Raw genomic sequence first — 12,045 nt, 5'->3', positions numbered from 1 at the left:
TCAGCTGTGGGAACCTTCCTTCAAGGCGTAGTGCTGGACAGCACCTAAAACCCTGGCACATTAGAGCTTGGAATACCTGCTTGTATGAATATATGAAGGGATGAATGCATGATTTGCTGTTTAAGATTTTTCTTCCCCAAAATATGAGGAGGAAGCATCTGTAAGCCATTTGTGATGCCTTTATCAGACTGACTATTGTAATCTTTTCTGCAAGGAAAAGAGAGGGAAAAAAATATATATATATATATATCCTTGGGGGATAAAGGAGAGTTTTTGTTGTTAAGGTGATATTACCTTGTTTGAAAATGCTTTGAAACATTGCAACTACTCTGATTAAACTCAGCTTTTTAAGGAGATACTGTTTGGTTTGCCTTTGGCACAATTTCAAAAGCCTTGGCATAAGCGGTTGGCTCTCAGTATCTGTGGACACTGCTGTGAGGGACAAATTTTTTATTTATTTTTATTTTTTATTTTTTGGTGGGATGGGAGAAATAATCTATTTGAAACAAATTCAGGGAAAGTAAAACAAAGATAGCCCTTCTTAGGTAGTTATTTATGCTTCCCTAGATATTTATTTATTTATAGTTATGCAGTTTATTTCTATCAGTGTAGCCCATAGAGGTTAATTCTATTTCAAACATCTGGCAGGATCTTGCCTGCCAATTGCGGAAGAGAATTATTTGGTCTGTTTTGTAGCCTTCCAACATCTTTCTGTAGTAATTTTCTTGCCTTTCAGTGATTTTTACTTCCCCCTACACACTGTATTTCATCTTCTTCACTAATCCACGAGGCCCTCCCTAGAAAAACATCTTTAGGATCTTCAGATTACATAGTGACAGCTGATTAGACATGTCTCAGTAATGGCATGTAGAGATCGTTATGTAAAATCTCTGAAAGATAACAGGAGTACTGAGTTGCTTGAGGATGGTGTTAGTGTGTGTTTGTAGAGCTGTATACCTCCAAGGTATATTTGTAACATAGCAGAATATAATTTGTGCTAAGCATGTTTTTATAATGTAATATTTTTGGTAGAGACCAACCTTTCCCCAAAATGTTTCTTCTTCTCAAAAAGAGAAGGTTTATCTTTCTGTTAGGATCACAACTCCGTCCCTGCCTTTAGAACAGTCTTATTAGCTTATAAGCCCTAGTCACTGTCCCTGTGTGGGTAAGAGCATGTGTTTTCTCTTGTCCATTTTGGGAATTACTAGTCTCGGTCACAGAGTAGTTTAGGTGAAGCCTCCATCCAGCTTTCTCCATGATGGACTTCCTGGTTTTGGTAGGACAAGGGTAAGAATGACATCGTTGGGTATCTTGCTGAAAGCTGGGGTTTTCTCTCTTCCTTTGCCCTGTCATTCTAACTCTTCTGGATAGTGTTATTTTTAGAGATCTCAGTGCTGTCTTTGCTACTGTTTGGTACCCCCGAAGTGAATTGATTATTGCTTCACACCTAGCCCCTCCTCCTCTCCCCACAATCCTACAGAGGAATGAGAATCCCTAAGTGGGACCATGTTTGACTTGTTCTCCACTACACCTCAGTACTTGTTACTCATCTTTTGGATCTTGAGTCCCTTTGAGAATTTGGTGAAAGTTTTAGATCTTCTTTCCACAAAAGTACATCGGCATGTGGTTTTGGGAAAAGGAGATTATAATGGGAAAGGTAACATGGCCTCCTTAAAAATAAGCCACAGGTTTTCTAACCTCAGATTTATGTGGCTGCCATAAGGATTTCTGCTTGATCATTTTCTCAGTATAGAACTCTGTATTCCTTATCCTATAAAAATAAGTTTGGACGAAGCAGAACATACAGGGAAATCGGTGGGGGACAAAAAAGGGGTGAATGGAGAGTGTGGTTGTAAGTACTTCTGTTTCTCTGATTTAAGTAATCCATAGGAAATTATTTGCCTTCCTAACCTTTTCTTTAACTCTGGTCATTTGCCGTTCTTGCCAGCTTTCCCTTTAATTTGTAGTTAAGAATATTCTTAAAAGATTGTGTCCCTTAGGCTTTCTTCTTATGACATGTTTAATACTGGTTTTCTAGTCCAAATTGTCCTGATGTTTGAAGGTAAAGGAAACTATCTTTGGAAAGTTGAGGCTGCCAGAGTGGATCATCTCCCTGAGCAATAGGGGCCTGCTATAAAGCTGTTTGCTCTATCTGATTGAGTTTACTGTTTTATTGGGGTGGCAGTATTTCCAGTAGCCTTTACCGAGTCCTCATGCAAGCTGGCATTACTGCTCACTCCTCCATCCCATCCCCACCCTCATTCTCAGTGTTGTTTTTAAAGTTATGTGTTGGGAGGGGACAGGGAGCTTATTTCCTTTCTTTGGAAGAGTTATAAATGGAATCAGGAGATAGAAACTTATATAGTACAATGCAGTTATACTGTTATATACACAGTAATAATAGAACACCCAAGATTACCTTTGCTTGAAATCTAATTTCTGTAGCTTGTCTCTTTCTTTATTGAATCTGTTCTTTATTGTACGGAATATAATTAGCTCATAGTTTTAGTATCTAAGAAGTATTTTTTGTTTTGTTTTGTAATCCTTTTTCATGCTAGATTTTTTTTATTGTATTCATATTCGTACGTATAAATTTGGTTTCATGAAATGAATGTCATAGATTCACAGACTGTTTTTGTAGTCATACATACAACCTCTAATCCCTTTCTCTGTTTTCCTGATTCCTCCCTGCTCCTGGTATGGAGATGGGCAAAGAAGAGTTTATACAACATTTGGAGACCAAGTTAATCCAGTCCAATTTTCCAAAAACTTTTCCTTTGCTCGAGTTAAGTGCTGTGACTTCTCGATTCTACATAGCACTTCTGAATAATAGGTGATGGTGAAGATGTATTAAATTCTTCTTGAGGTTATTTAATACACCACACTCTTGCTGTGAATGATTTCATTTAATCCTCTTTTAACTACTTTCTGAAGTAAGTACTGTTTTTTCCTCTTAATTTACAACAGAGGAGACCTAGGCCAAAATAATTTTGTTGTAGGTCACACAACTAATGTGTATTAACGATGGTGTCTTGGCTCAGGCTGCCGTAACAAGTACAGTAGACTGGGTGGTTTAAACAACAGAAATTTATTTCTCATAGTTCGTGAGACTGGAAGTCCAAGATCAGGGTGCCAGCAGGGTTGGCACTTTTCACTGTGACTTCACATGGCCCTAGTACTGCCTGTGGATGGAGATGGGAAGAGAGAGAGGGAGGGAGGAAGGAAGCGAACTCTGTGGTGTCTCTTATGTGGTGTCTAAAGGGCACTAGTCCCATTGTGAGGGCCCCACCATTATGGCCTCAGCTGAACCCGATTACTTTCTAAAGACCCCATCTCTGAATACCATCAACTTGGGGTGTTAGGGCTTTAACATAAGAACTTGGCGTAGGTGATAATTCAGTCTATAGCAGACGGTATTTAGGCCAGGTTGGCTACTTCAGATTCTGAGTAGTCTGAAGTACCCTGTTCTGTTTCCTGCTCCCACAGTTTAGGAGTGCTGGTACCCAGGTTATTTGATGAACATGGTAAATAAATGTAGGCAAGTTAGCCAGCAATAGAAAATTCTGTTGATATGTATGCACGTACACCTTTCATGTTATATGTATTGCATACTTCTTTCATCAAAAAACATGGAAAGTAAGGGCAAGAATAAGTAAGAAAACAAAAATCACGTATGATGTCACTCCCCGGAGAACGACTGTCGTTACCATTTTAGCATGTTTCTTTGTAGTCTTTCTCCTTACAAGGAGGGAGGAACCCAGGTTGTTTACATACTGGCATTTATATGGTTTATAGTTTTATATTCTTTTTTTCCTAGTAGCATCTCATGAACATTTTCCCATGCCATTTATAAATTTTTTAGAAACATTCTAAATGCCTTGGAGAAAATAAATTTGAGACCAATTCAGAAGGTAAATAGCTATATGAGCTGAGTGTGGTGAAGATTGATGATGATTCAGAGTACCCCTTAGTGAGGGAGAAGTAGTAGGGTTTGTGGGTGGGATGGATAAAGTCAGTGTATACGTTTGTAGTATGTACTATCTATGGGACTTTCCCCCTGAAAATGCTCAGTAAGCACAAAGCCATGTGAACTGGTGGTAAATTTTTTAAATTGCCATCATCATATGGTTGGAAGTGGAAATCACCATTTTCCAGCTGGAGAAATTAAAGCTCAGAGAGATAAATGCATTAACTACCACCAGCTTGTTGGGCAGCCATATTGAGGAGGGTACTTTTTAGAAAATGGTGTCACTATAACTTTATGAGGCTCCCAGCACAGGTGGTGCTCAGTAAATGGTTTCAGTACAAACAGTTTTGTTTGCACATTGCAAATAGTACCTCCTAAAAGTGATCATGTGTTCTCTATTTTGAATATTGACTGCACACTGCTAAAGCATCTCATTCTATTTTTTGAACAACTGAAGTTTGAACTGATAGGGGATAAAACTTTTTTTTTTAAGATTTATTTATTTGAGAGGGAGAGTGCGCATGCAAGGTGGAGCAGCAGAGGGAGAGGGAGAAAGAAACTCTAAGCAGACTCTGTGCTGAGCACAGAGCCCAACGCAGGGCTTGATCCCACGATCCTGAGATCACAATCTGAGCTGAAACCAAGAATTGGACACCCAACTGACTGTGCCACCCAGGCGCCCCTGGGGGTGAAACTATTCATTTTGGCAGCCCTTTTTTCTTCTTCTTCTTTTTTTTCTTTTCTTTCTTTTTTTTTTTTTTTGATAACTTGTATAGACTATTTTGTGTGTTATAACAAGTACTCATGAGGCCATTCTTTCCTTGTTTTACATTAAAAACTAGATTTATAGGAAAGGTAAATCAAGTGTGATTATTCTATTACAGAAATGTCTTCTTTTCTCAAAAAATTGCATACTAATTTTGCTTTGAAACCCCACATGAAAACTTTAGGGTTAAGTACTGGGGAAAGTCTTAACTGACTTTGAGATCCGATGTTTTTCTCCCTTTGGATAATGTAAATGACCAAGTTTCCCTTATTGCTTTGATTGCCAGAATGCTTAGAGCCAAATTTGTGTATTTTAGTAACACAAAGGATCTATGGGGGTGCCTGGGTGGCTCAGTCTTTAAGCATCTGCCTTCTGCTCAGATCATTGATCCCAGCATCCTGGGATCTAGCCTTGCATCGGGCTCCCTGCTTGGTGGGAAGCCTGCTTCTCCCACACCCCCTGCTTGTGTTCTCTCTCTTACTGTGTATCTCTCTCTGTCAAATAAATAAACAAAATCTTTTAAAAAAATTTTAAAAATGCAATTATAAAAAAAATCTATGGTTTACTTCATTTTGTTCAGGTCTCTGCCTCACCTGCAATTTCTATTTTATGCATTTTATTTATACTTTACCTAGTCTTGATTTCTGATGATTTTATCTGTTTTAAAGCAAGCTAATTCATGTCCTCTGTGAATATAGTAACATGGATATATATATAAAATTTACTAATAATTGTGACCTTTCTAGTACATTAACAACAATCATGTTTTTGAAATAACTATGTTTTTTTGTTTTTTTTTTTCCTGAATACTTTCAGTACTTAATTTTGGGCCAGAATTAATCTAACACCTGATATATAGCTGTAAATATGACAGAAGTGTTACTTGTCCTCATGAGAGAGCCTGTAACCTAGTATGAAATATGTATTTTTCTAAATCCAGAGATTCTCCTTTGATCTTCTAACATATCATCTTAATTGTAGCAAGGGGTAGCAGTGGTCAGTAGGCTGTTCTTCAGGAGAGTTCTTCATGGTGATGGGTAAAGAGGTCTATAGCCTTTTGTCCTGTCCAGGTGAATTCACTTTGTATAAACAGATCTCAGATGACCTATAGTTAACTTATTAGTTGCTCTCTATCATCCACTTACCTGCATGTGTTTTCATGATCAAGGGCAGAAATGTGTATACATTTTAAATTTCATAACCTCAAAGAAATAGAATCTCTATGTTTCATGATTTGGTTGAGAAGATAACAGTATGAATTTTTTACAGGATATACATGTTATTTTCTGTAAAGGGAGTCCAGTTTATTTCATAAAATACTTTTTGAGAAACATTAAAACCTCAAAAAACCTGATTTCCCCCAATTTTCAAAGTTCTTACTAGTTTTAAAAGATAGAGTGGTTGCCACCCCTTCCCTTCTTTATCTTCAGCTTGGCATTCTGAAATTATTTGTCAGAATTCATAAACATTTTAAACAAGAAATTAAACCACCCAGGACAAATGAACTATTAAAAAATATTTTGTAAGACTATTAAGAAAGGCAGTATTTTTCTTATTTCTTTTAAAATAAAACAAATTAGTTTCTAGGTAGAGTAATGTATCAGGCACTTAATGTGAAAAATGAACTGTTACCAAAATCCTTAAGCATTCACAGGGGTGGCCTTAATAACAGATGATGTATTAATTGGAAAAAAGGATGAATATATGATACAGACTGGGTAAAGAGAATATGGAAGTTTTAAGAAATATATACTCCATAGTTCTCTCCACCCAAAGTAGACTCTTATTTAAGTCTTTTTTCAAATGCACATTCTGTTTGCTTAAATCTGCATCTGCTACTAGCTTTGAACACTGCCTGAAACGTATGTGCAGCTTGGCAGAAAGTCTGATATGAAGAGGAAAGCTCAGAATAGTTTGTCTTGTTAAATGATGAGCAAAGCCTTCACAGTTCATAGCCTGTCGGTGTTCACTGGTGTCCCATGGTGCTGCTGGAAAGAGGCTTATAATTATTTTCTTAAAAGTCCTACTTAGGCTAGTCCTCGCGCTAAAACAGGAGATTTTGATGTATTCCACTTCCCTGTCATGTTTGTTGAAACCCATTGATTTGTTTCAGAGTTGTGGGGTTTTGTTTGCTTTTAAAGCCATTTGCATCTCTTGATTGAACTTAGTAGGTTTCTTTCCTGCAAAGAGCATCTACTAGATCTGGTCTCTCTTTCCTTACTTGATGTGTTTGTGCGAGTCATCTTTGATCTAAGCCAGTTCTTAGTTACAAAGTAGTATTGGCATAAATTTCAAATAGTAACATAGCAGTGTTTTAGGAGTTTGATTACATATTTGTGATAACTATGGACTTTGACAATTACAAATCTTTTTAGATTTATCACTTAAAATCTTACTGGTATCGCTAAATTATTGGTTGATTTAGTGGTCAAACATGCACAAGCTGTGTTTTCTCAAAACCTAGAAATTGTGTATTTCCGTTGTGTTTGGGTGTTATGCTTTATTGGCTCAGAAATAATTTACACTCTACCAATAAGAAGAGATGAGATTCTGTAAGTGGGTGGTTGCCTGGGCTTTGGAGTCAGAGAGTCTGAAGTCAAATTGAGTCTTGCCACTTTACAAGCTGTGGTAAACAGTTTTTCTAAGAGGATTTCAGTAACGGTGATTAGCTCATTAGAGTTATTGTGAGGAATAAAGTCAGATAACATATGTAGACCACTTCGCAGGAAGTCTGACATAATAAGTGCTAAGTGCTACCTTCTCTCCTGGTGTTTAGCTCTACCCTTCCCCTCTAGGCTATATAGATATGTATATTTTTTAATATAATTTTGTCATAATTTATTTTAAAATAATTTGGATTTATTTGATATGGTATTAAGTCATTAAATGAAATAGTATGTCTATTAAATTGTCTTTAATTTCTAAAGTTTACATTAGGTCACTTTGTCTTTTAAAAGTTCCCTAATACATCTATAAAACACTCCCCTGCCCCCTTACTCTTGACAGACATTATCTCGAGTTTTGGACTATGCTACAGCTTTAACTTTCTGCCCTCAGCTCATCTCAGCCTAGCCAACTGTGGCAAGTCTTTGTTCTTGTTTTTCTCTTGTATTTTGGTAAGGCTCACTTAAAATAATAAAATAAAAAAGATGATTTTAAAGATGAGGGTGAGGAATTGAAGGAGAAAGAATGCTGATTCATTATTCTACTGAACTAAAAAGCTTCTAATTCCTTGTCCTTCTCAGTGATCTTCAGGAGAACTCAAATCTTAAGCTTTTTTTGTTGCTTGCCAGTGTAACTCCAGATACAGCATTTAAATATAAAACAACCTATTATTTTCACTGTTTTCATATTTGGAGATAAAAACAAGAGAAGGCCTAACAAATGTGGTGGATTTTTGAAAGGAATAGTTATTGGGCAGCCTGCCTCAGTTAAGACAGTTTTAGTTCTAGGCAATTTAAAATTGACTGTTTTGCAAAGAGGATATCTGGAAAAAGTGAATATGAATGTACTGGTGCCAAACCTCGAACAGTTATTCAGTGTTGTAAACCAGGTTCTCCTTTGGTTGGGAGAGGCTTAGCCAATTAAGACAATTGTAGAGATTGAAGAGATTTATAAAACTTCAGCTCATTTTTATAAGCCTTCCAAATTTTGTAGCACCCACCTCAGTTGCATGTTAAGTATTGCTTTTGTATTAGTAATTTGGGTTGGCTTAATAGTAACTACCAATTTGTTTTTGAAATTCATTTGCTGTGCACTGTTTCTCCTCAGTCAGTAGGGTGTTTGCTTTTTAGACTAAGAATGCTTAAAAATTAAAAAGTTCCTTCCTGAACTTTTCACTGTACAATTCTGAGCTGAGCCCTTCTGTTGGATATTACCATGATTTAAAAATAGTCCCCCTCCAAAACAATTTTCCTCTTGCTATTCATCTTTGGGAACTCCTCCAGGAATATTTGGTTATCAATTCAGAAGTGAATATCATTGGTTGAAATTGCGGCTTTGGGGCTCCTTTTTGTTAAATATGAGAACTTTAGAATAAAAGTGAAAGTGTGCCTAACCCTGGACCAACTCTACAAAGATGCCAGGAAATGCTTATTTCTTACTTCATTGACCTGCATTAACTCAACAGTAGGGAATTGATACTTCGTATCAAGGAGCCTCATTTTTTCTTTTCCTTCTCTTTTTTCCTTTTGTTTTCTTTTTGCTGTGATTCTCTTGAGTTCTGAGGTACGAGGCACTCCCTACACAGGGGTGAACCTTATCTCTGCCTCGGCACATCTTTTATGCCCTCCTGTTCAAACTCCAGCCCAGTAAAGTGAGTCCAGCTGGGCAGGTGAAGGCGAATACGGCTCTACCTCCCCCTCACCCAGAGCCTGTGGGCTGGGACAAGGCATCCTCATAGGCACTTCCAGAAAGCATGAGCTTCCTCTCCTCCCCTGTTATCTTAGTGTTGTAGCTAAATTGGGTCTCTTGTGTGTGCCTTAAGTGCCCACCCCAGTATAACTCCTGAGAGAAACTAGCATAGCCACAAAGTCAATGGCATTCACCTGGGAGATTAGAATCTGCAGTGGTCGTTCCTTATTTCCTGGGTAAAATTAACTGGGACATCACCATTTCACGATTTTTTCCTGGTGTCTTCCATAGGCCGGAAGGGTAAATAAATAGGTGTTAGCTGGTGTGGCAGCTCAGATCATTTGATTGGTAGTAGCTGCTAGGAGCGTGGTTTTGAGACCGTTTTAGTGGGACAGTCTGCTGTGCATTTCTTATCCTTAGATTTGTGAGGATACTTGCAGGGTTTGGTTTTGTGTTTTTTGAAAACTTGGGTTGGAGGGGGAAGAAAAGAAACACTGGGTGAAGGGAGATGAGAGTCACATGTCTTTGTCACCATTAAAAGGGAGGACACAGACCGAAAGTCTGCAAAGAAAGCAATTCATTTGGCAGGCTCTGAGGTTTTTCTTATTCCTCAGCTTGTATATAATAGAAAAACATATCACTTAAATTTTTGTTTGTTTGTTTGTTATTGAACTAAACTTACCTCTTCGAACTATGCACTTACTGGAGGCTCATATGAAGGTGAGGACCGGGCCTCAGTGCACCCCAACTTTACTTTGAAGCCCATCTTTTCACAGATCACTTGCAGTCCTTTTATTTTTTAAAGATTTATTTATTTATTTTAGAGAGAGCATGAGCAGAAGGGGCAGAGGGAGAGGAAGAGAGAATCTTAATCAGACTTTGCTGAGTATGGAGCCCTACATGGGACACTACATAGAGGCCGACATGGGGCCCAATGCAGGGCTCGATCTCATAACCCTGAGATCATGACTTGAAGCGAAACCAAAGAGTTGGATGGTCAACCAACTGTGCCACCCAGGCACTTGCAATAAAGGTCCTTTCTTGTGTGACACCTCCAAGGGGACATTCTTTAAGTTGTGTTTTTTAATTTTTAAACTTGGGATGGAAAGTCCAAACCAAAATAGAGAATATTTGGGCATTTCACATAGAATAGGCCCAGACTGTATTTTTTGCATAATAGTGAAATTCCAGTGCCTTGTAGATTTTTAGAAGCAATTTATCAACTTACCTGTCTTGGTCCTACCTCTTACATTTTAATATTTATTTGCCATATTTAGGTCATATGAAAACTCTTTATAACCTTAAAAATAAATTTTTATTAGAGCCTTGTAAACTCATCTCTCTACTTCTCAGTGCTCAAGAAGTAAATACACTGGAGCAGTGGTATTTCCTATAGAGTGACAAGCCTCCTATCCCTTAGTCTCTTTTTAGCTGAGAGGAATACTTCGTTTTCATTCTTGTCCAAGGGGCTATAAAATAGCTAAGATTCTGGGTGAAGAAGGAATTTGGAGGTTTGCTACTAATCATATAGTTTGTTTTACCTCCTGCATCCTGTAAATGCTAGTATAAAACCTATTCTATTCAGGCTATTTGGGGAGAGACTTAGTTGGGGAGAGACTTAGTAAGATTACAGACTCTTTTCCAGAGAAATGCATTTTTTAGGTATTAATGCATGCTGGAGGCTCTGCTTTAGTCTCTAGAAAAATTATTACTTTAATTAGCATATTTAGTGAACACTGTGGAGTCACAACATTGTGTTTGTGATGTGCTCTCTGATCTTTCTGGAGATGGGAAGGCTGAACATCAGAAAAGGATCATTAACTGGACAGCAAGATTCCGCATGGGAAAAATCTAAGAGCTAGTATCAGAACCTAGATCTCAAGATTCCAAGTCTTTTTTTTTTTCTACTGTTGCAAATTGAATCTAACTTCTGCTTATATTACACCTAAATTTTACATTGGCAGATATTTTGGAAATACTGATTTAAAAAAAAAAATCATCCTATAAAATCATGTTTGTACTGTCAGTTGCTTGGTAATCTCTCCCCATCTCCTTCTCCCTATTCCTTTAAAATGAATAGTACTGGCTCCTGTTTTACTTGTGGTATTGGAACTTTTTGTAAGTTAAGTTTGATTAAATTCCATTTCAAATGGGTGATTTTAATTTAAAAGTGAGAATTTTAAAGCAGAAAGAGGCCATAGCAATTGTTCTATACCACATTTATGTGGTTGATATGTACAAATCTGTTAAAGTAGCTGGAAAGGAGGAGGTCTGTTATGTACCAGAGGAACAAAAATTTAAGATAAAAGATAATTGATATGAGATTATCATATTATTTTTATACTGCTTCTTCTTGAGGCCATCATATTGTATATAAAAAGAAAAACTAAAAAACCAACTTCTTGAATAGTTGAAAAGTTAGCTGCCGTATTTATCATGAGAAATATAACCTTCCTTGGAATAAGCAGATTTATAATTTCTTTGCCTGGTAACAAACGTTGAAAAAATAAGATTGTGACCATCTGAGGGAGGTTCTTTTGTACTTTATGATCCTGAATCTTGTTTGCTTTATTAAACCGTAGTGCTATAACCAAGGAAATGACAGGCATATAACTTTACTTTTGCTAAAACCTGATTAAGAGTTTAAAAATGAAATGGTTAGATTCCAAGTTAAGCAAATATATTTACTCCACATAATTGTACATTCATTATCATAGAAGTAACTTGGTTATTATGTTGACTATAAAATTGTCTCCTGTATTACATGTTTGCTATTCATTATTGGGCTATATTGTTTTTTAAAATCTTCTATTTATTATAGTCTCAGTCTGCACCTATTCTAGTAATATTGCTTTAAGTTAATAATAGACATTATCGTCATTAATTTGATGAAAGTAAAAGTCTTCAACCTTTTCATTCTGTACATGGCGATTAACCTATAACTCTAATGAAAAATTAA

At 36.9% G+C, this 12,045-nt stretch overlaps 1 protein-coding gene across 2 annotated transcripts in view; it reads left to right on the top strand.

Annotated features, from left to right (window-relative positions):
* Positions 1 to 12,045, top strand: part of EIF3H (eukaryotic translation initiation factor 3 subunit H) — a 92,088-nt gene that overhangs the window by 65,312 nt on the left and 14,731 nt on the right. The window lies entirely within an intron of this gene.

Source organism: Callorhinus ursinus, unplaced genomic scaffold (assembly GCF_003265705.2).
Source record: "Callorhinus ursinus isolate GAN/ISIS: 27379988/994484 unplaced genomic scaffold, GSC_fseal_2.0 scaffold5, whole genome shotgun sequence".
Lineage (NCBI taxonomy): Eukaryota > Metazoa > Chordata > Mammalia > Carnivora > Otariidae > Callorhinus > Callorhinus ursinus.
The sequence above is the reverse complement of the archived record's forward strand: the minus strand, read 5'-3'. Positions and strand labels throughout refer to the sequence as shown.